Source organism: Anopheles moucheti, chromosome 2, assembly GCF_943734755.1.
Source record: "Anopheles moucheti chromosome 2, idAnoMoucSN_F20_07, whole genome shotgun sequence".
Classification (NCBI taxonomy): domain Eukaryota; kingdom Metazoa; phylum Arthropoda; class Insecta; order Diptera; family Culicidae; genus Anopheles; species Anopheles moucheti.
This window is the reverse complement of record NC_069140.1, coordinates 40111207-40131716: the sequence shown is the minus strand read 5'-3', so window position 1 is coordinate 40131716 and position 20510 is coordinate 40111207. Positions and strand designations below refer to the sequence as shown.

The following is a 20510-nucleotide window of genomic DNA, read 5'->3' as shown; positions in this document are numbered from 1 at the left end:
AACGGCATAATCGTTTTGGTGTTAAATTTGCCACAAATTCACACTAAAGTGTTTGGTTGCAGGTTTTGTAGTATCACTCCCAGATGCATGTGCATGTACACTTCGTCCGCACAATCTAATTGGACAGATAATTTGCATGATTGATGTTGGTATTAGATAAATGACTAAAGGAAATACATTGCACGAATCGTAACACATCGCGCACTTCTCTTGCCCTGTACGTCGAACGGAGGTCGAAGCGCATCGCACAGGAGCCTGGTGTCGATGTATCTATTTACTGGAACAGTTTCCATAGCTCTAATAAATCATCTTCCAACAGCTTTAGCTTAGCCATGGAGTTGAAGCATGAAACAGAACAGTCGGAACCTGCTGCGACACTAAGTGGTAGATGGAAATCTTCATCCATGCCGCAACGGCAAATCTGCATGCTCGCACTGTTGTTACGCCCATCCACATCCAGATAAGTAGCTGGCTAGGCTGCCTGTTACGATAGGCAAGCTAGAAAAACGGCACACCTCCCATCCAGCTTTTCCATTAACACAAGCATACAGATAACCCGTGCCCGTTGGAACTTTCGTTCCCTAGCAGGGGAAAGTGTTGTGACTTACACAATGTCGGTCCCTTGGGAAGGGACGGTTTTGCTTACTTTGTAGTCGAAATGCTTGGATGCCAAACACCCGACCACTGGGATGTAACTGCAAATTGCGTCTACTGTGGGACGGCTTGGCGTTTATTGAATATTTTACTTCCTCCGTTCCCATGTTTCTTTCCTTCCCGTTCCGATGTCCGGGTGTTTGTTGGTGTTTTTTTTTTGCTTTCTCCGAAGACGGATGGTATGTTTCATGATAATGTGATAGCACAATATGTAGTATTTCTTCCCGATTTGCGCTTATGTGTCCTGCCTTCGATGCTAATGCTTTGTGGAGCATGTTATTTTGTTTTTTTGCTCACTGTCGTTTTTCTTTTTGCGTGAATTCTTCGTTTTTTTCTCGCTCCATTCCCCTCCCCCACTCCACCGTCCCCCCGCTGACATCTCTGATTTGTGTCCCATTGAATGTCGACTTGCAAAATGGTACATTGTAGTGTACATTTTTTCTCCGTTTACTGTCTATCCTTCTATGTGAAAAGTTTCTTTCCCATTGTTTGATTGTATGCTATTTATTTTACGGCAAAGTTTTCCATCCAGCTGATGCGAAATATGTATGCTTTATTGCTAAAGTTGTTGGTTTGATTGATGCGAACAGATTGGTGTTCTTTATCTGGGTTAGTTTCGTTTTCATTGCTTGATTTGGATATAATAACCGTTGGAAAAAATGCTATAATTATCAGTGTTTTTCACACAACAATCATGTCTGCAACAAAGATTTCCCTGAAAATTTCGCTAGAAATAAAGAAGCTATGATATTGTAATGAATGTCACATTGTTTCATGGGGACATAGTATTCTCCGACGATGGCCACAGAAGCTCAAAGCTCAGACCAAGACATGAAGGTTTTGATATCTTTAAAGATAATTGTTTGACGTTTTAAAGTAAATTGTTTCAATGTTTCAATGTATACTAGTTTTCCATATATATACCGTGTCAAGCAAAGTTAGCGTGTACATTGAGGTATAGACACGTTTCGATAGAAGATTCGATACATTGTACGACAAATGTTGAAATAAAGCATTTTCATATTTTAATTGAAATTCTTCAACAAATTACTCTGGTGTGCTCGTTCAACTCAATAACAGATAAAAGGTTTTGAAAAAAAAAAAAATGGTTTCAATTTCGCACTTGATATTTGCTCAAGTTTTGCATGGTTGCCGTTATAAAATTTTCGCTCTTTAATTTAAACCTTCGTAAACCCAACAGATAGGCAAATGGATGGAAGAGAAAATAAGGCCGTGCTTATGCTATTTTTATTGCGATTTTGGAATTGATTAGAATTTCTTATCACAACAATCTATTGCCGTTACGCTTTTTGTGATCTTTGTGATTACTGTTCCGGATGATCAAAACTGGTCGTTTTCATAAGAAATGTTGAATGTAAAACCAAATAAACGGTTTTTATCTCTATCTCTCTTCTTGTTATAACGACTTTATAGTGTCTTGCAGCCATTTATGGCCTAATTTCACCACGTAGACGAATAGTCAGTCCTTGCTACTAATAAGCGGTTTATAAAAAATAAAATAAAATAAGTATAGTTTAATAATGTTTTAGACACGCTCTATGCTTCAGTCCATTACAGTAGGCATTGCGTACGAAAGGGAACATTTTTTATCTCAAATAAAACGCTTTTCCCAACTTTTCAATATTAATGCGTCCAATGTCTGCTAAAATTCACGTAAAGGCTCATCAATAATTCACGGACTTTATGAAAACGCTGCACAACAACCTTTACCGGCTTAATCGCCGCGAAGGCCATACAATGCTGTGCTTCAAAGTGTGCCATTCTTCGCAACATTTATTCAACCTTTCTCCATCATCGATTCGGTGAGTTATGAAAATTGCTGTACTTCATTACTTATACGTTCCACAATTTTTTTACGTAGCATCGAGAAAAGTATGTTTCTATATGTACAGTGAAAGCCTTACTTACTGTAAAACATAACAGTTCCATAACGTCATAAAAAAAAACCCCGATAAAGATTTATGGGCTTTCTGGAAGGTGTGCAGGGTCGTTCGATATGGGTGTGTTTTTGGGAGGGTTTTTATTTCTTACGCCCGTTAACGGTTTACCCGAATGGAATCGAATTAAAGAACACTTTTCATGCCAAACACTTTACGATGCTTTCTTGCTTGCTGGTGGTAAAGGATCTTAAAATGCAGCACACATTTTCACAGACACGAACACACGTTGCTAACACGTGGTAACGGTTAAACCACCAGGCGTCTCCATCGAAATAACTTTTTCTTTGCTATCGATTCTATTAAAAAGCGCTTTCCTAACGAGCTCCTATCGAAATCGGTACAGCAGCAGCGCTGGTGGTAGCATTTGCTTCATCGAACGAATTTGTAGCTCCATTATGTTTTGCGGTTTGCTGAGTACAGCGTAACGCTTCGGCAAATTTATACGGCGCTCGAAACTCGCCAGGTTCGACGGAAACCGAAGCTACCCTGTTTTGTACAGTAAAAAGTTTGGTGGATTTTTAATAGCAAAAAAATGCAAAAATTAACCAGAAAATGGTAATTATACAACAAAACCCATAAACGATTGGAAATTCTTCATGGTGTATGATTTTTGCGTTACAATATTATCATTCCACCATGGAACAAAAACACTTTCACTGTGCTTGGGTTGGTGTGTTTGTTTTTTTTCAACTTTAATCTTTCTTCCCTGTAAACCATTGCGGGGTGTGAATGTGTATAATCCTCGGGCAGAAAAAAGTTCTTCCGAGCCGTGCCATGTAGCAATCCGTTCACTTTATCTCTCTGCCGTGGACTTCCGGCTATTAATTCTGCCTCATCTTGACACCAGGTAATTAGAATACTTTTTCACCTGTTCGCTGCACCTTGCCTGTTATCTATGGCGATAGGTTAAATGGTTGCAGCTTTTCCGGACGGGCGTCTTTGTGTTCACTTTGTGCGCGTAGTTCGTGACTGCCTTCAATGCTAGTGCCATACAGTACCGGTGAGAAATGGTTTGTCATACAAATAACTCGTTCCGTAATTTGTTACCGTATTTACAGTCATATTTCAACAGCTCGAACAGAAACATCGCGAACAAAGGTCTCTTTTGTATAGTATTTTTTTCTTTAATGAAAATTTAAAACATGTTTGTTTACATTTTTTCTAGCAAATGGTTGTATAGTGCATTTCATTAATGAAGATACTTAGAAACTGATTTGAACTGTGGAATTTCATCAAATTACAGGTTTATAATAATCGGTTAATTTTTTAATTTTTGATATTAATCAGTAATATAATTAGAAGTTATATTTAAAGTTATATTACAGAGTATATTTTATCGCAAACACTCAATGGAGATTAGCATGTAATGATGTTAATTTTAAATAAATATCATTATTACAGGGTTTATCAATTCAGTTCAACCACGTAACACTATCTGTCAAAAGCGTAAAACAATTCTCACGAATCGAACAAACAGTTCGGGCCCGTTTACCCTATTCAACACTGGAACACTGGATTCCAACTCTGTAAAATCCCAAGCTTCCAGCTTCCGGCAAGAAGCTGCTTGTTTTGATATTCCATTGTAATATTTGTACCTGTTTAATTTAATCTACTTATCTTAAAACTACTAATATTACAATTAAATATTAAAACAATTAAGGTAAAATCGAAACGAATGAAAACAATTTGATTTGATGCAATGATCCGAGCATAAACAGTATGGAAACCTGTATAATAAACATCCAGTATGCCAGTGACAGACCCTAAACGACATTTTCTACAGTTGAGTTGAAATTTTACAGGGTTGGTAATCTGGTAAAGGAAAAGGATTGTAGTTTTTTTCCGGCAAAAAACACATCCATTGGTTAGGTTCTTTATTTGACCTACTAATCCGGTTATCATTGTTGTAAACCACATGAGTGGCAAAACTAACATTAAAATGTAACGTTGTGTAACATTTTGAGCGATTCCCCACCCTTAACACCTTGAAAAGGACAACCTTTTATGGCACGGATTACACAATCCACTTGAGTCGATTGATCTGGCGATTAAGCTCAACGTCAAATCCGCTTGAACCGCAGGTTACCGGGTTCAATCATTACCAGCATTTGGGGTTGGTAATGTCGTAACGCAAAAGTATAATCTTTCCCCATTTGCATTCTTGCTCCGTGCCGCAACTCCCGCACTGCCATTGAAACCCCCATCGGCCTGGGCTTTTTTCACGTAATTGACCAAACGGTTTGCGACGGGGCGGAGGTTTGCCGCTTGAACACACCTGAAACCCGCGAGTATTATGTTTTTCTATTGATTTTCCCTTTGATTTGCATAGTTTTCGGCATCGTCCTTGTTTCTAGTTGGGCAGAGGCGTGTTTGGCTTACCTTTCAGCCTTAGCCGTAAGATAGCGAGGAATCCAAGGGAAGCCCTTCTGCTGAGGAAGGTGAAACCGAAGCGCTGATTGTTTTAGTTTTTGGATAAGCCTCGCCAAGTCCGAAGGTTCCTGTAAGCGTACGGTAGCTGTGCTAATCTTCTTAATGCACGCCCGGGACAGGAAGGACGGGCCGAGCTAGGTCCGATCTTAGGACGATGTGTACGGCGTATCGATCGTTTGATGGCATCTCAAGCATCGTTGCCGTTTGCGAAGCGTAAGGTTGATGTTATTCTACTATTCCAAAGCACGTAACCTCTTTACCTGTAATCTGAAACGCACCGTACACCTTTCCATTCCCGGGCAGGGTTACTAATGGCGTCCATCGCCTATCCTCCACATTTCCTGTCCCTATCTAAAAAGGATAAACCACGCAATACGCCGATGGAGAAGGGAGAAGATTCACCTTTGAGCCACCTGCTCCAAAACACGGTCCTTTTCATTATCGACCATAGCTTCGGGCATCAAGTTACGAAAATATTCAAGGCGAGGCGAACATCTTCATAGCGCAAACATTAAATGTCGGTGTTGTGGTATTTTATTTTTTTTTGTATCATGTTTGTCTCTGCCTTCGGTCTGCCTTTCCGGTCAAATCGCTGTATATTAATCACGGACCCTTCGTCGCATCGAGGGTCTGCGAGGGTTTCGCATCGAAACGCACGAACGCACGGTCAAAGTTGGTGAAATTTATGATTGAATCCTTAAGCAGTTTTGTCCGGCGTCCGGAGCGCAAGAGCGTTCGTACGGGCCGTATGCAGAGAGCTTAGTGCTTTTCTTCTGTGTTCGTGTTTTTTTTATCACGTGCCTCTTCTACATGCTGCTGAAAAATGGTGTTTTTACAGGGTGTAAATATTCACGCTAGGCGGTGCTGTAGTTTATTTTTCTCAATCCCCAAACTTCGGTCTACGTAAGTATGCCGGCATAATATCTTTCAATAACGCAACCAGCCTGTGACCCTCACCACTATAGTCGCGTTGATTTGACCTTCGATTGTTGGTCGGTGAGCAACGTTTTTTTTTGCCCCATTCCATAAGCCATTTCCATTTATTAGCATTCGATGTTTGCTGGTTAGCGCACGATCGTGTTTTGCCACTATTTCGTAATTAATGCAATCACTGCGAAGCACCTTAGCGCTTTACGGCGCTAGTGCAAGGTAACATAAGGGGACCGCACGGAAGAAAACACTTCATTCCAGCTCTGGTAGGATGGAGTACCAGAAGGCGAAAGCCATGGCCCTTCGATAACAGCATAAAGTACGTGGTTTTATGAGCTGATAAAATTTCCGATTTCACATTCCCAACCACAAGCCCAAACAGTCGCGTTGTGCGGTTGGACGTTGGGTGGATGAAGATGGGATGGAAAACTGGTCCGGGTCGGAAAAGACCACGGGCAAATAAATAATATACCATTAGCTGGTTGATAAGAACCCCATTTCCTTAGCGATGGGTTTTGTTTCCCTTTTGCGCTCCATATTCTTTCGATACTTTTGTCGGTTGGTTGGAAATTAGTAGCGAAAGGAAGTTAGCCGAAATGCCAACATTATGATTTTATTACGCTTCACCTTTGGGCACAATTTTTTTTCCCGAAGCAGCGTTGAAGCAAATTTGTTCATAATTTTGCTTCTAGCTAATGGAATGTAAGTATGGCGAATGATGAACATGGTAATGATTTGTGATAATATGTTAATTACGATAGTTTACATCTTAATAACTTAATAGCACGAACTTATTTGTAACATTTTGGGAGCAGTAATACAACAATAATATATGATATATCATTTTGATCTTGAACTAAACCCTGTAGTTTTTCAGCGAAAGGTTTTCCGAATCGCCCGAATGCTCGCTGTGCTCGTTAGTGAATCAGTTGCTCTATTGTCCTTCTTCCTTCACGTCAAAAACTCCGAAATCTTGTTAGTATAATACAAAGCTCCTTCAAAGTTCTCAACCATTGCAATACCTCTCACAGACGGATTGACTGCATGCTTTAATTATTCGTGTTCGTGATCAAACGTCTGTGTCTATGAAGGGTTCTCGTTTACTAAAGAGCATAGAATATGTATGTTTATTATACATATATAAAAACAATTTCTATAAAACAAAGAACCTTTTTGTCCACTACAGCTTGTCTGTTATAGAATTTTATATACATTGTTATTTATAACATATGAATCCAAATAGGGCATATCAATTCTATCAATGAATTTTGAAGTATGAACCGAGGTGTGTTAGGCATCTAAAACCGATTTCTTTCGCACTTCGCCAAACAACATAGTAAGACGTGATACTATTTTCCATTCATCTCTTTTTGTGTGTGCTTTCGCAAAGCATATCGTCTAGCACCAGACCCGACCTACCCACTACCCTAGCTGTTGTTTTGGAACGCGCTTATGATTAATATCTTGTTTGTGTGCCATAACACATTCCATCCCGTACAACAGATAGATCAGATCTGTAACGCTACGAGAAGAAAAAAAAAACGACCTAGCGTGTTCTCTTTTCTCGCATGTGTGTGTGTGTGGGGCTTTTTTTCTGCGGTCAGCAGGTATCATCACTCATCGCGCTATTTATATCAAGCCGCTCGTATCGCGCGGGGGAGGAACAAGACCACTGTCGGTGTAACATGGCCGTAATGTTCGAAGGTCGTCAGCACGGAATCCCACTTTTCCGTGCAGCATTTGCGTGCTGGAAAGGATGGAAAATAAACGACCCGCCACCGCAAAACCGGCCGGTAACTGAATGGACACGAAGCTGGCACAATAAATAAGGGTTCGCTGGGATACATACCGGATGCCGGAGAATATTTACCCTTGTACTACATTACAGAGATGCACAAAATTAACCAATAATTAAACTACCCCATCATTAGCAAACCGTTTGTGCCAGGCCTACCGAGCGGGACAAGGGTGGTTTCTGGTTTGAAATGCTGTCGTTGCTACGGGAAATGTACCGGCCCCTTTGCATTGATATTATGGCATGGGGCTGCATATGTGGCTGAATCCGTACAGGTTTCGCTTAATTAACGCGAACAAAGAAAGCGACTTTTTCCCCGCTGTTGGCTTTTGTTGCGGTTGTGGTACCTGGTTGTGCTGAACGCATGCCACCGACATGTGGGGTGGAATAATTCACAATTATTAAATGGCGATGGGAGCTTCAAAGTGTGCATTGCATTATAAAGTCAGGCAGTAGGCGTTATAAAGTTTTGGGTAGGTTAAATGTGCACTTTTCGTAAATAAATAAACCCTCCTCAGTTATGGTTGAAATGGGAAATTCACAACTTTCCTATCGATATAACCAATCTAAAAAACAAACAACACATTGAAATGGCTAGATAATATGATAAAAAACCGCTCCCAAAACACACATAATGCTTTATTTACAGGTCGGGAGGGATTTCTTTTGCTGTTGGGTCCTGTTGAAAGTTTTTGCGAAACGAAGAGATTTGTCGGATCATTCCAGCAGTCTCCTACGCACCGCTGTCGCTTTCACTGCAGCTTTAGAAGCTGCCAAAATGCTTCATACTTTTGGCATAGGAAAATTTCATTCGCCATTGCACTTCTTGCTCCTTCCTTTGTGGGGGGAAAAAAAGCCGACGACGGTGACCATGAGCAAACGAACGAAGAAAATTCATTTTTCATAAGTCCATTTGCCTATGAAGGCATAACAAGCGTGCTGTGAGGACATCGTACCGGTGCTGTGTCTGGCTAGCTGCCAAAATCTTTCCCAAAGGTTTCAACAACAAAAGGAAAAAAAAACAAGAAATGAACACAAAAGTTGGAGCAAGGTGGCCGGGAGACTAGTTCGATGCCGAATGGAACAGCCAGTGACAAAGTTCTTTGTGTAAAGTCGGACGCTGCAAGTCGATTATGTAACTGCCCCCGCGCACTGTGGGCGGTAGTGTAAGGTGTGGTTGTAATTTATGGGCCGGCCATAAATCGGAAAGAAATTATGTGTTAAGGAAGGAATTGGCGTATATATTTGCTTGGCAGAGTCGATTGGCTTCATTACATGTGCTATGGTCTACGCTTTCCTTTCAATAATTCAATTGCAGTGCAACAGTACTAAACACTATTTGTTATGATTATTATCATATCTCAAGTAAATATAAATAAAAGAAATTAAATAGGTTAATTGCGGATAAACTGTGACAGCAAACAAAGAGATATTTCAAGTATGCTATTGGACTATTTTACTTTTGGAGACTATTAGAGATATTGATTTTAGATAGGAGTTAGGAGTTTTGTTAGGAGACTATTGGAAATTTTCAACATATTTAACTAATTATGTATAGTTTAATATGTAATTGTTAAGCGCGGTCCCATGGGGTATTGGTTGTCGCGTTTATCTTCACTCCATAGGACCGAGACAAAATCGCATCTGGATCGTTCTCCCGCACTATTCGAGCTGATTCGAGCAGATATAATATAATAAGTCGATACGACCTGGCCGTTTTAATGAAAAAAAGTAAATACTATATTTCCAATGTTATATTGATTTTTTGTTCGAAAATTTTAATAACTTCCTTGGTACTGCGATCGCTATCTCCAATTATTACTTTAACTCTAAGCCCCAACCAGATGACAACTAGAACGTCTCTTTCGTTTAAGCAAAACTACAATATTTGGCTTTTCCATCCAGTTTTAACTTCAAACAGTGAACAACATACTTGTATTTCAGCTACACTAGATAGCTGGTCTGCAGGATAATCAATTAATAGGCTATCGTCCTGTACGAACACTTGGTTTGCTACAGGACAAAACCAATGTGACAGTGTAGAGCGTGCGGGGTTGAGTTTGGGGTTGCATAATTAAATTCACCGCACTGGGGCACATCGTTTTTCGGACGAAACATCCTTTTGTCGTGTTTGTACGGCAATATATACTGTTTTCCTCCATCCCTGAAGCTAATGATAAGATGCGATGATTGTGTGAATTGCTGGATTGTACCCTAATTTCGATGGAATGTATCACACGCCAAAGAGAGCGGACATCATCGCAAGATTAAAGTGATTGAATAAAAAGTGAACATACATTTGTTTAACGTATTTTTGTACATCCGTTGGGCCAAATTGTGCACGCAAGAAATTGAAGATATTACGTAAAAATTGTTCTAAAAGATATTTAAAAATTCTAACATTCAAAACTAGCCCTTCAATTGGTAGCCTTTACCAAGCATGTTATGCAGTATGCTATGTAGAACTAGAGAGCATAATAAATTATGTAAATATCGAAACTTGTCCCACGTAGCAATAAAGCCAAGCCAATGCCATTAGAAATTAACTCGCAGTACTCAAACTCTATTTAAAATTTACTGTACTCCTGTACACATTTTCACTGCGCTCTGCTCAGCTTTCGGAAAATGTCCGCAATAAAGGATCAACGTGGAAGCGGACGTGCTCCTTAATTCAACTAAATTCCCATGTACCCATTGTTTGATAATTAATTTATGCAGCGCGTTTGTGCCGTGAATGGGTGCCTTTCAGATACTTGCCCCAGTTAAGCGCAGTTCAATCGGTCGGGTAATGTGTTTTCATCGCATCGTGCAGTGTTGGTGTGCAGCGTACGTGCAATTAGTGGAAGACAAACTCCTGAATGCTTGAAATTAGATTTTGATGATAGTTCAATGCAACAGACACATGGCCAAACTGGGGAACAACGGAGGGGCGTACAACTGGTTAGATGAGGCTTTGGTGGTGCATGTTTAGCTATGTGTTTGACTTTCACCGAAAGGGGTTGATAATCCTTACGTTTGGAGCGGAACTAATGGTTTGCCGTGCGGATGTGTCAACATGAAAGAGGCTTAATGATGAGTCCGGTGCGTATAACCTGATACATTGGACGATGCATAGGATCATTTGATCGCATTATGATCGGTTATCGTAGCGCTAGGAAATCCTTTTCAAATACATTCATCAGTATATTTGCTTGCCAGAGGGTAATTGGGGACATCATGACTGTGACAAAAGAGAAACATTTCCGCGACAAGGGAAAAACCTTAGTAAACTGTATTTATTTTGTTATATTATTTTTCTCATAAAGTAAGCATAAGTAATGTGACATGTTACGCTCCTTTATTCCCATCATTATTCCCCCAGCTATGAAAGCAAACAAAACTAGCACACAAGAACTTTTCCCAACCAAGTGTGCCTAATCCGCCTATTACAGATTCTTAGAAATGACAAAAAAGTTACCATCTTGTCTTGCATCAATGCCGGCAGACTTCATAGAAGGTTGCAGGATGAGACATGTTTTACTTTTTGGGATTCCTGCCACCAACACACGCCAAACAGAACCGCTTACTCGAGAAGCAAACAGTCGAAATGGCTCAAAATTTCCGAGAATAAAACCATGGCTGTTTTGTGCCATTACTTCGAACTCCCGGAAGTATGGGCGATGTTGGCAGGAATGTATTAGACACGGTATGTTGTAATGTACCATTGGAAATGATGTTTTTTCATAGCTGCAAAGCTAGGAAGGCTGTTTAAACGACCGTTTAAACACAACGTGAGATACTTGTGCTGAATTTTGGTACCGATAAAGTTATACAGATATTCAACGCAAGCGAAACGGCTTAAAGATGGCTGCACGGAAAATAGTGTTTCTCTTCTCCTGGTTGGAAAATGTTGCTGACCGAATGATGTTTCGTTTTGCTATTAAAATCAAAATGGGTCATTTTTTTTTTGACGATATTAATTTTTCTAACGACAAAACGGAAAAGCGCACACAGCAAATCTATTGATCGTAAAACACATCGCAGCCCGGATGGTCGAACGATACCGATACCGATGATGATTCAAGCAATAGCGAACGATCGGTTGGTTGGGTTTGTGTAAAAGAACCATGATGACGGGCCGTTTATTTTTAGGTCAGTTAGGACAAGAAAAATATGGGATGATTTTCTTCTGTTTAGAATAAAATCGCAATGGTCCGATGGTTTTACACTCGAAGCGTTAAGGAAGAGCAAAGAAAAAGGTCGTTTCCGTAAAGAAAAGGCATTAGTTTCACCGCAGTCACGCTAACTCATTAGTGAGCCAATTTCTTTTTCCATTCAATTTGGTGCTGTGCACTTCGCAATAGCCAAACCATTCCATTTAACAGGGAATTTATTGGCTGATAAAGAACATTAAGCTAATTAAGGTAGTTACATGTAGTAAAATTTCGCTGGAAAAAAAGATTTTTTGACTCTAAATTTAACATCATCGAATGTGAAACAGTTTCAAACAAGCACCATTTAACATCTATTTCGAATTAATTAATTACCACCAAATTCCTGTTGGTAGTCCAAAACTCGCGCTTTACAGCAAATACCGCACAGGAGCATATAACATTGCTTTATTGCTAAGCTTCAGCTGAATTTTATGGTCACTTTGGTGATATGCAGGCTGAAAATTTCCATGAAATCCCCATGCGAACAGTTCTCGTACGTTTGATTTGGAAAATTTCTCCGAACGGGATTGAGATTTCAATCCGCATGAAAACAAACCGTCGATGGTTTGTTTGGGCTCCAGAGATACGTATGGGCTCTCAAACTTGCACTATAATAAATAGATTGTATCCCGGAACAACAGTGTGCTCCATCCAAATGCACACCTTGATAGCAGCGTATGAAAGCAGGAAATGAAAGCCAAAACATTCCATTCCCGAGTGTCGCCCTATTATGGACATCCTTTTTTTGGGGGGCGTGCATGTGTGTGTGTGTTTTTTTTTTTTTGTAATAGCAAAGTTAGACCACTTCATTGGAGTACCGTTTTGAGCTGAAGTTGTTCGTTATGGCAACCCGCGGCGTAAGCTACCCGGTACCGAGCGAACCGAACCGTACGGCGATAAACGGTGAAATAATTGAATTTCCCGAAACCCATCATAAATTACACACAAAAACGAGGACTGCACTAGGCACCTACAACACCGCTACACAACCCACAATGTTCCAGCGGTGGGAGCTTTCCACGATTCGGTCGGTCGGGTTGCTAGTGGAAACTCCACTTGCTTGGAGGTACACTTTGGATTTGCTTTTGGGAACTCGAAATTGACTGATCGAATAATGGTTTCTGTGCTTTCAGTACTCTCGGGGTGGGAAAATTTGTAACGATTTTAGGTAATCAAATGATGCTGCTGTTGTACCGCTTTTTTGTCGTTGTGCCGTGCTTTTATGAGGGTCGAATACGTACAAGCGATTGTTTTATAAATTTGTTCAATAGCATAAGCTAATACAATAGAACGATAATACAGATTATGTTATTGCAGTGATTGAAACCAAATCCAATAATTTACGATGGTTTTTGTGTGTATGTTTCATGTTTAGTTGAACTCTTGTTTACTAAATTACTCGCGTTTGCTCGGGTAGTTTTTACCCGCCAAAGACATGGAGACGCCTCACTATTCTTAATGCCGAGAGCCAACAGAGCAACATTGTTTCTTTTTAACATGCATAATATTGTAACAAAGGTTACTAATTAAGCAATGTTGTAATATTGTACGTCTGATTCATCCATCACATTATTGCCATCATCAGCGAATGCTCTAGTAAAAGATTCTATGTTTTGTTGAGCAATTGCTCTGAATGGGATAAGCTTCCAGGAGTTATGTGCCACAAATATCCTAGAGAAAACCCTCGAGGGAAAAAACTATGCAAATGGATACCAAATTAAAGAATTCTCCTTTTGGAACTGTTGTGATTGTTTGTGTAGAATATATGTGGATTAGGTACGTGTGGCTATGTAAATCAAAGTTACTAAAAAGCTCCGGAGCAGCTCTAGTAATAAAAGCATAGGGGTAGGAACAGGAATAGGTTTTTTCAATAGCAACGATCCTATTACAACGACTTGTTGATTTTTCTAGCAATACTGGTCTAGATACATCAGATACTAATACGTTGACTATTTCTTGTTATGTTATGTCTTGCTTTTATGTTAAAGTTGTTGTTTATGCTGGAATTCAAGCAGTATACTAACCTAAGTAAAGAATAGTTAAATAAGAACGTGGTTCTAAGATATCAAGCTGATTATTGCATAGAACACATTTTAATGAAGTGGTCCAAATGTTGTAAAAGTCAATTCCTTGTATCTCAGATGGATTGAAAAAGTAATTTAAAAGGATATTGTAGAAGTCTATAAATTACGGACCATGAAGCACACCTCCATAATTTTGAAACCAAGTTTATCAAAGGTGCAAGTAATTATATGAATTGAAATCAGTTTGATATTTTTTTGTGAAGTTCGAAATTAAACATTAAAATACTAGAGCAAACCCTTTAGCAAAACGGTTAATACACCGTTAATAAAAAGTTAATACACCATTAAATGCTATGTTTATGTTTAATTATGCTTAAAATTGTCGTGTTAAGTGTATGGTCAATTGTTTTAAAAAGCAAAGTTTGTAATCTGATATGAATTGACAGTTTTATTAATTATTACTAAAAAATAAATAAAAGTTCAATTCAACCACTATCTGAGCAGCTGGCATGCAGATCAAGATGCTACGCAAAATACGAAACAAACCCCGTAAATGTGTTCTAAAGCAAACAATGTTCCCATCCGCTGTTCGTATTGTAATTTGACTTGACTTGGTCTCCATGTTTCCAACAAAAAGTCACGTATAATCGTACGCAAACGTTTCAGGGTGTGTTGCACTACGTTCCACGCGTACCGATCATCGTTCTGTCCTGCTCTCAATATCCGATCAAATATAACAAAAAAAGCATCTTTTCAATACAATCGACCACCACGCGGGTGGTTAAATTTTTGGTTCACTCGCGACGCCACCGTCGCTTGACGCCATCGAACATTCCGAGCAACAGTGTTTTGGTTGACTGTATTTTTTTTTATGATCTCGCCCAAATGGGAGACTGTTTATGCAATGATGCTGCACCTACCGCACTGGTACGCACGATCCACTTCCTCTTACGTTAAACGTTGATTCTACGAATGTGCACGTGAAATGCTTCCCACTACATCTGTATTCTGCCGATCTTTCCAGTGGCGGGTTCAGATACGGGAAGCGAAATGAAACAGAAAAAAAACACGCACACACAAACCCGATAGTCCGATTTTTCCCTCATCCCCAATACTGATTTGCATACCCTTCGTCACGCTTGCTACACTCAAACGGTCCCAAAGAAACGTTTGTGGACCAGAGCACGTTTTTTTCCCTGGTCAGTAAACCAGAAGCGCCATGTTGTGGGAGTAGAGAACAGAATTAGCAGAAACTCAGTGTTGTTCTTTTTCTCCCTTTTGGTTACGTTTGTTTTGCTTTTACTCATATTGCACATCTGTACCGGCATCCGATGGCCGGCCTTTACATGGATGTAACGAGGAAGGGAAGTGGATACATGAGTTGAAAGAATGACACCATTCTTCTGTGACGTTTGAAGCTTATGTTTCGTCTTTGCATTCTGGTCGCTACCGTTTTGTGCACATGTGTTGCTGGTGACTGGGTGGAACCATTTATTACCCAGCGGAAATATTGACGTGAAGTCAATAGTTAGCTAGCGTTAAATAGCGTCATTGTTTGATTGGTTTGCGTATTCGAATACTGTAAAACAGCAGAGATTTAACTACATTTACTTATTGTCTCACTTTGCCAAGTGTATTGAAACATGAACTTTATTCTCGTTTATTGTTTGAATAAAGTCAGTTTCAGAATTATTATTCTAAAAACAGAACCAAAGCTGGCTGACACTTATATTTATGATTTTTATACGTTGAATTGAATTGAATGTCATGTTTGAAAACGAATATTATTAAACCACTACACAACATTTATAGTACAGTACTCCATACAACCAATTATATTGGTAGTGCATTTAAAGGAAGTTTAAGGCCTAAAAAGTATTTTTTATTAAAATTTCTACACCAATAAATTAAAAAGGAATATGACAGGCAGTAAGCCCACATCCACGAGAAAACGTGCATGTTTAATGTTGAAATACATGAAACATTGTACAAAACAGTACTCACATTCAATTTAACAGGTAGATCTTCTATTCATGAATACCAACAGTGATCATTTTTAGATATTCCTTTTATTTGTTACTGATATTCAAATAATCTCCAAAAAAAAAGCATAACCCTCATTTCACAGTCGAACATTTTAAGTATTTCACCTGTCGGCCTAGGCTAGGGTCATTCGAGAGCGCATCATGCAACGTGCATCCAGTGGAGGATCAATCCCCTTGGAGGCCCAGGGCGGAATTTTTAAAGGGGGCCTATAATTTTGCTACGGCATTATCGGTGTTAGGGAGGTGTACTTCTAACATGATTTAACAACACCAGCAAAGTCTCAGAAAGAAAGCTCCCTTGCGTACACCTCAGAGTTCTGTTGCGTAGTCCTGTAAACAGGCCTAGTAAGCTAGTCTATATATAAGCGTTTGTATGCGCTAAGGAGAACCATAACGCCACTACTTGCATCGCATTTTTTACGATTTACGTTCATTTACGTTTCCTGATTATTCCGACGCCTTCTACGATTTTTCGCCCAAGGTACAGTTTTCAATCGGTTTACTTTATGGTAACAATTAGAGAAATTTCTTAGAAACCTGTTTCACTCATGTTGATGTTTTAGGCGATGAACGACACAATTGTTTTCAGATTTGCGAAACGAGGAAAGCATGTTTTTCAAGAGGTGACACCTGCAGTGTGGAATAAATTTGCCCATCACTTTTGCATTGCATATTATCAAACCCGTGAGAGCGATCGCTAATGTAAGGAAGATCGATGAAACGGAAAGCATCCTTCATCTCGTTTGAACTTTCCATCGGTTGGTACGAAATTCCATACAAACCAGCTGTTTTCAGATTTCCGATACCAGGAAAGCATCCACGAAGAGGTAGCACCTTGTACAGCAATTTTGGTCGAAAACCGCCGAAAGGTATGCAATATTTAAACACTAACTTTCCCGTTGATGGAGAAAAATTTCTTCGAAAACTACCAGTTTCCGAATGAATAGTACCAGGAGAGCATCCACTGAAGAGGTAGCTCCTAGTACTGCGCCGTAAGGTATGCAATGTTTATACACTAACTTTGCAACCAACTTGCAATGCAATGCGCCGTAAGGTATGCAATGTTTAAACACTAACTTTCCATACAAACCAGTTGTTTTAAGATTTCCGATACCAGGAGAGCATGTCTCTTAAGGGGTGACCCCTTGACTAATGTTTTATATAACCCAGGAAGATATTTTAGATAATTTTTTTTTACCTTTTTAATTAAATTATTTTCTATGAATTAACTCTGTTGTTAAATTCCCAAAAATCGCACAATCGGCACAAATTGTTTGAGGCCCTCAACACTGCGAGGCCCTAGGCGACCGCCTACTCCGCCTACCGTTTGATCCGCCGCTGCGTGCATCCGTCCAGCTACCGAACGTAACAGCGCGCCAAACAGACGCTCGACAGTAACTTCAGCTGCTGCACAGCATTGCACCACAACACGATCCTAGAAATCCGGCCAAACGTTCAAACCTACAGATACACGCACCGTATCTGGTAGTCATCGGTGAAAGCTTTCGCGCTCTAACGAACCAGAACGGAAACCCTCGTGTAAAAGTGTCCCTACGACAACCGGGTTTGCCATAGCCCGAAAACAGGAAATGGGATCTGCCATCCACCGTGGTACGAAATGGCGAATATTGCTCAATTTCCATCACGCTGACGAGTACGGGTGCCTGCGAGTGGCAGCAGATGATTCGAAGTCTACGCTAGCTTTCTGTTCCATCCGGCGCGTTGTTCGTGTGGATGTGTAGTGGTGCAGTGGGCCACACTAGGCTACAATGTGTAGCGATGCACCGAATGCAATGCAGTGAAGATGGAATAGAATCTGGTAGAAAATTACATTCGGTAGCTAGTGTCGTGCTTGAAAATCTCGTTCCATCACCGCATGTTTGTGGTTAGTGCTGTTTTCGATGTGCGTAGAAAAACGGGAAGACTGGAGCATGGTCAGTCGCGTTGCCAGAAGGGTAAGATAATGTGTTTCGAAACCGGTGGAAACGGATGTGACAGAACTGCCAAAGTCCATTGAATGAAATTCATTGCATTGTTTTTAGCAACGGCAGTAACATTTTTCCTTCGCTCGTTACTACCAACCTATTGTAAGCGGTTAACGAAGATGAACAGCTTTGGGATGAAGTTTTAATAGAGTTAAGGTATATTAAGGTATATTGATATAAATTGATATAAGGTATATTGATCAAAATGGTAAACATTAAAATCAATTTCACGCTTAGCATAAGTTATGTTCAAAACTATAATGGGTTTTGTTTGTTTAACTCTAGCGTCGAATGTATGGGTTGCCTTAGTAAATCTTCTCTCTTTGCGAACTTGTTATTTAAATTTATACCCACAACCAGGCAGACTTTCTAAATGATATTGTATCCTTCTAAACGAAGGACATTTGTTCCGCCAGGAAAAAGGACCACCCGCCACGGTGACATTTGACTGACACATTTGCATTGACATTTGCATCTGTTAAGCTCGTAACTGAATGTTTCAGCCACGTACCACAGTTTGCCGGCGAAAGGTTCACGTAAGGTTCTTGTATCACATACAAACCAAAAAAAAAAAGGAACCCACAGTACGCTCCATCAGGATGCCTGTCAGAAGTATCACAAGGACACAGTTTGTCTTCCGGCAGTGGAGCGTGCCAGATGCAGTGCAGAAGATTGTTATGCAACGGTACTGGAGGACGGTATGGAAAATCGTGCCATTACATTACAAACACCCGAGTGTCACCATGGTTCGATGGTTTTATTCTATGGTCAAACTTTGACGAAGCACCTCCACCTTGCACAGTATGAAATTTTGCAGCTTATGTCATTCGATTCAAATTAACTGCGCCATGCATCATAATGTGTGCATTCGGAACAAATAAAAGTAGCAGGTCCTGCTGCATACATGGTTGAACATGTCATGTCTTTATGGCAAACATGTCTTCTCATAATATTTGGAATGCGAGATCTAGTGATGATGTGATTTTTATACCAATTATTTACACTAGCGAGAATAATGCTATGTCTGTGTTGGTTATTTTTCCCTATTATTAGGGAATTTCTTATAAAATGATTTTTCTACCTAGCAACATGAGGAAGATAAAAATCATTCTGCTTCAAAATGTAATCATTCCCCCATAAAGTGTCCAATAGTTGCGAGCATTTCATTTTAAGCTGTCATTTTAAGCGCAGGTACTGCACTACATTTTCCGTCCGATCATGCTATGTAATTCCAACCTTAACCTCAATAGGTGCAGGGCCACGAGAGTTGACAAAATGCTGACAAATTTGTCTAGTGACAAAATCAGCTTGTCAACTGCGAAAAACCACTATACCGTTGCCGTAAAGTAAGTGACAAATCGACAAAGTAAATTGACAAGAATATTCACATGATCGAAGTAGCTTTCGACAGTTGTTACCAAAGAAATGGCTGATTTCATATTTTTATTTTTTGTGTAAATATTAAGAGATTTGAGGAATAATGATAAAATACAAGTTATATTTCATTTAAACATCAAGTTTATATACTCTAAATGCAAAAAGAAAAATAATTTTCCTTAAAAAAAAATTAACATAATGCATTTATTCCCAAGCGGTTTATCTGCATTTTGTCAGGATTTTGTCAACTTTTTGTCGTGGATTTTCTACAAAATGAAATTTGCCAAAAGCTCACAAATAGGGACCGTTTGGCAAATAGCGCCGTTTTGACAAATTTGTCAACATTTTGTCAGCTCTCATGGCCCTGCACTTAATACCTACATCATAATCAAAGTTGCGAACGACTACAGCTAATCTGTGCAGCTTTATGCAAAGCTTACAGCTTCCACTAACGGAAAGCATCCGCATGAGGCGTCTCAATTGTTGCCCGTAATGCTTCACGTACAATTCTTTTTATTTTTCCTTGGAGTAATTCTCTCATTCATGGTGATTTTATCCGAAGGGCTAGTTGAAGAAAACTCCCATCATCACGCCTCCATGTTCCAGCCTTCCACTACATGTCAGATGGCAAAAAGAGATGGAAGTGTGTTTGTGTGTGTTTTTAAACGAAGTATAAACCAACCCAAGAAAGTGTGTACACAGTAGAAACTCTTTTTCCGGACCCAGCGGTCTATACACGGAACCCACACACTCGCCCCAAGCAGGAAGAAGAAATTTTCTGCAAAGTCATTCGGTTCGGACGAATGATTAAGTTTGAATTGAGCTCGACGCTCAACGATCCGGAAGGTTCGGCAAATTCATATCATCGTCGTCTTTGGAGTGTTCCGTTTATCGTCCGGAATGAGACGATCGAGCTCGGTATCCATCTTAACTTGATCTCGAACAATTTCTATGGCATGCAGTGCACACGACTACATGCCGCGTGTGAAGTTTCGCCGTGAAAATACACATACACATCAAAATGTGTGTGGGGAAAATGTTACAATCAAATATAAAATCTTTCTGTAGAATTTTATCTACTTATATCGCTGTTAAAATATGTACCATCATGTTGAG

At 39.8% G+C, this 20510-nt stretch overlaps 1 protein-coding gene across 1 annotated transcript in view; it reads right to left on the bottom strand.

Moving 5' to 3' along the window:
* Positions 1–20510, bottom strand: part of LOC128310610 (WSCD family member AGAP003962) — a 40060-nt gene that overhangs the window by 8910 nt on the left and 10640 nt on the right. The gene's annotated exons all lie outside the window — the stretch shown is intronic.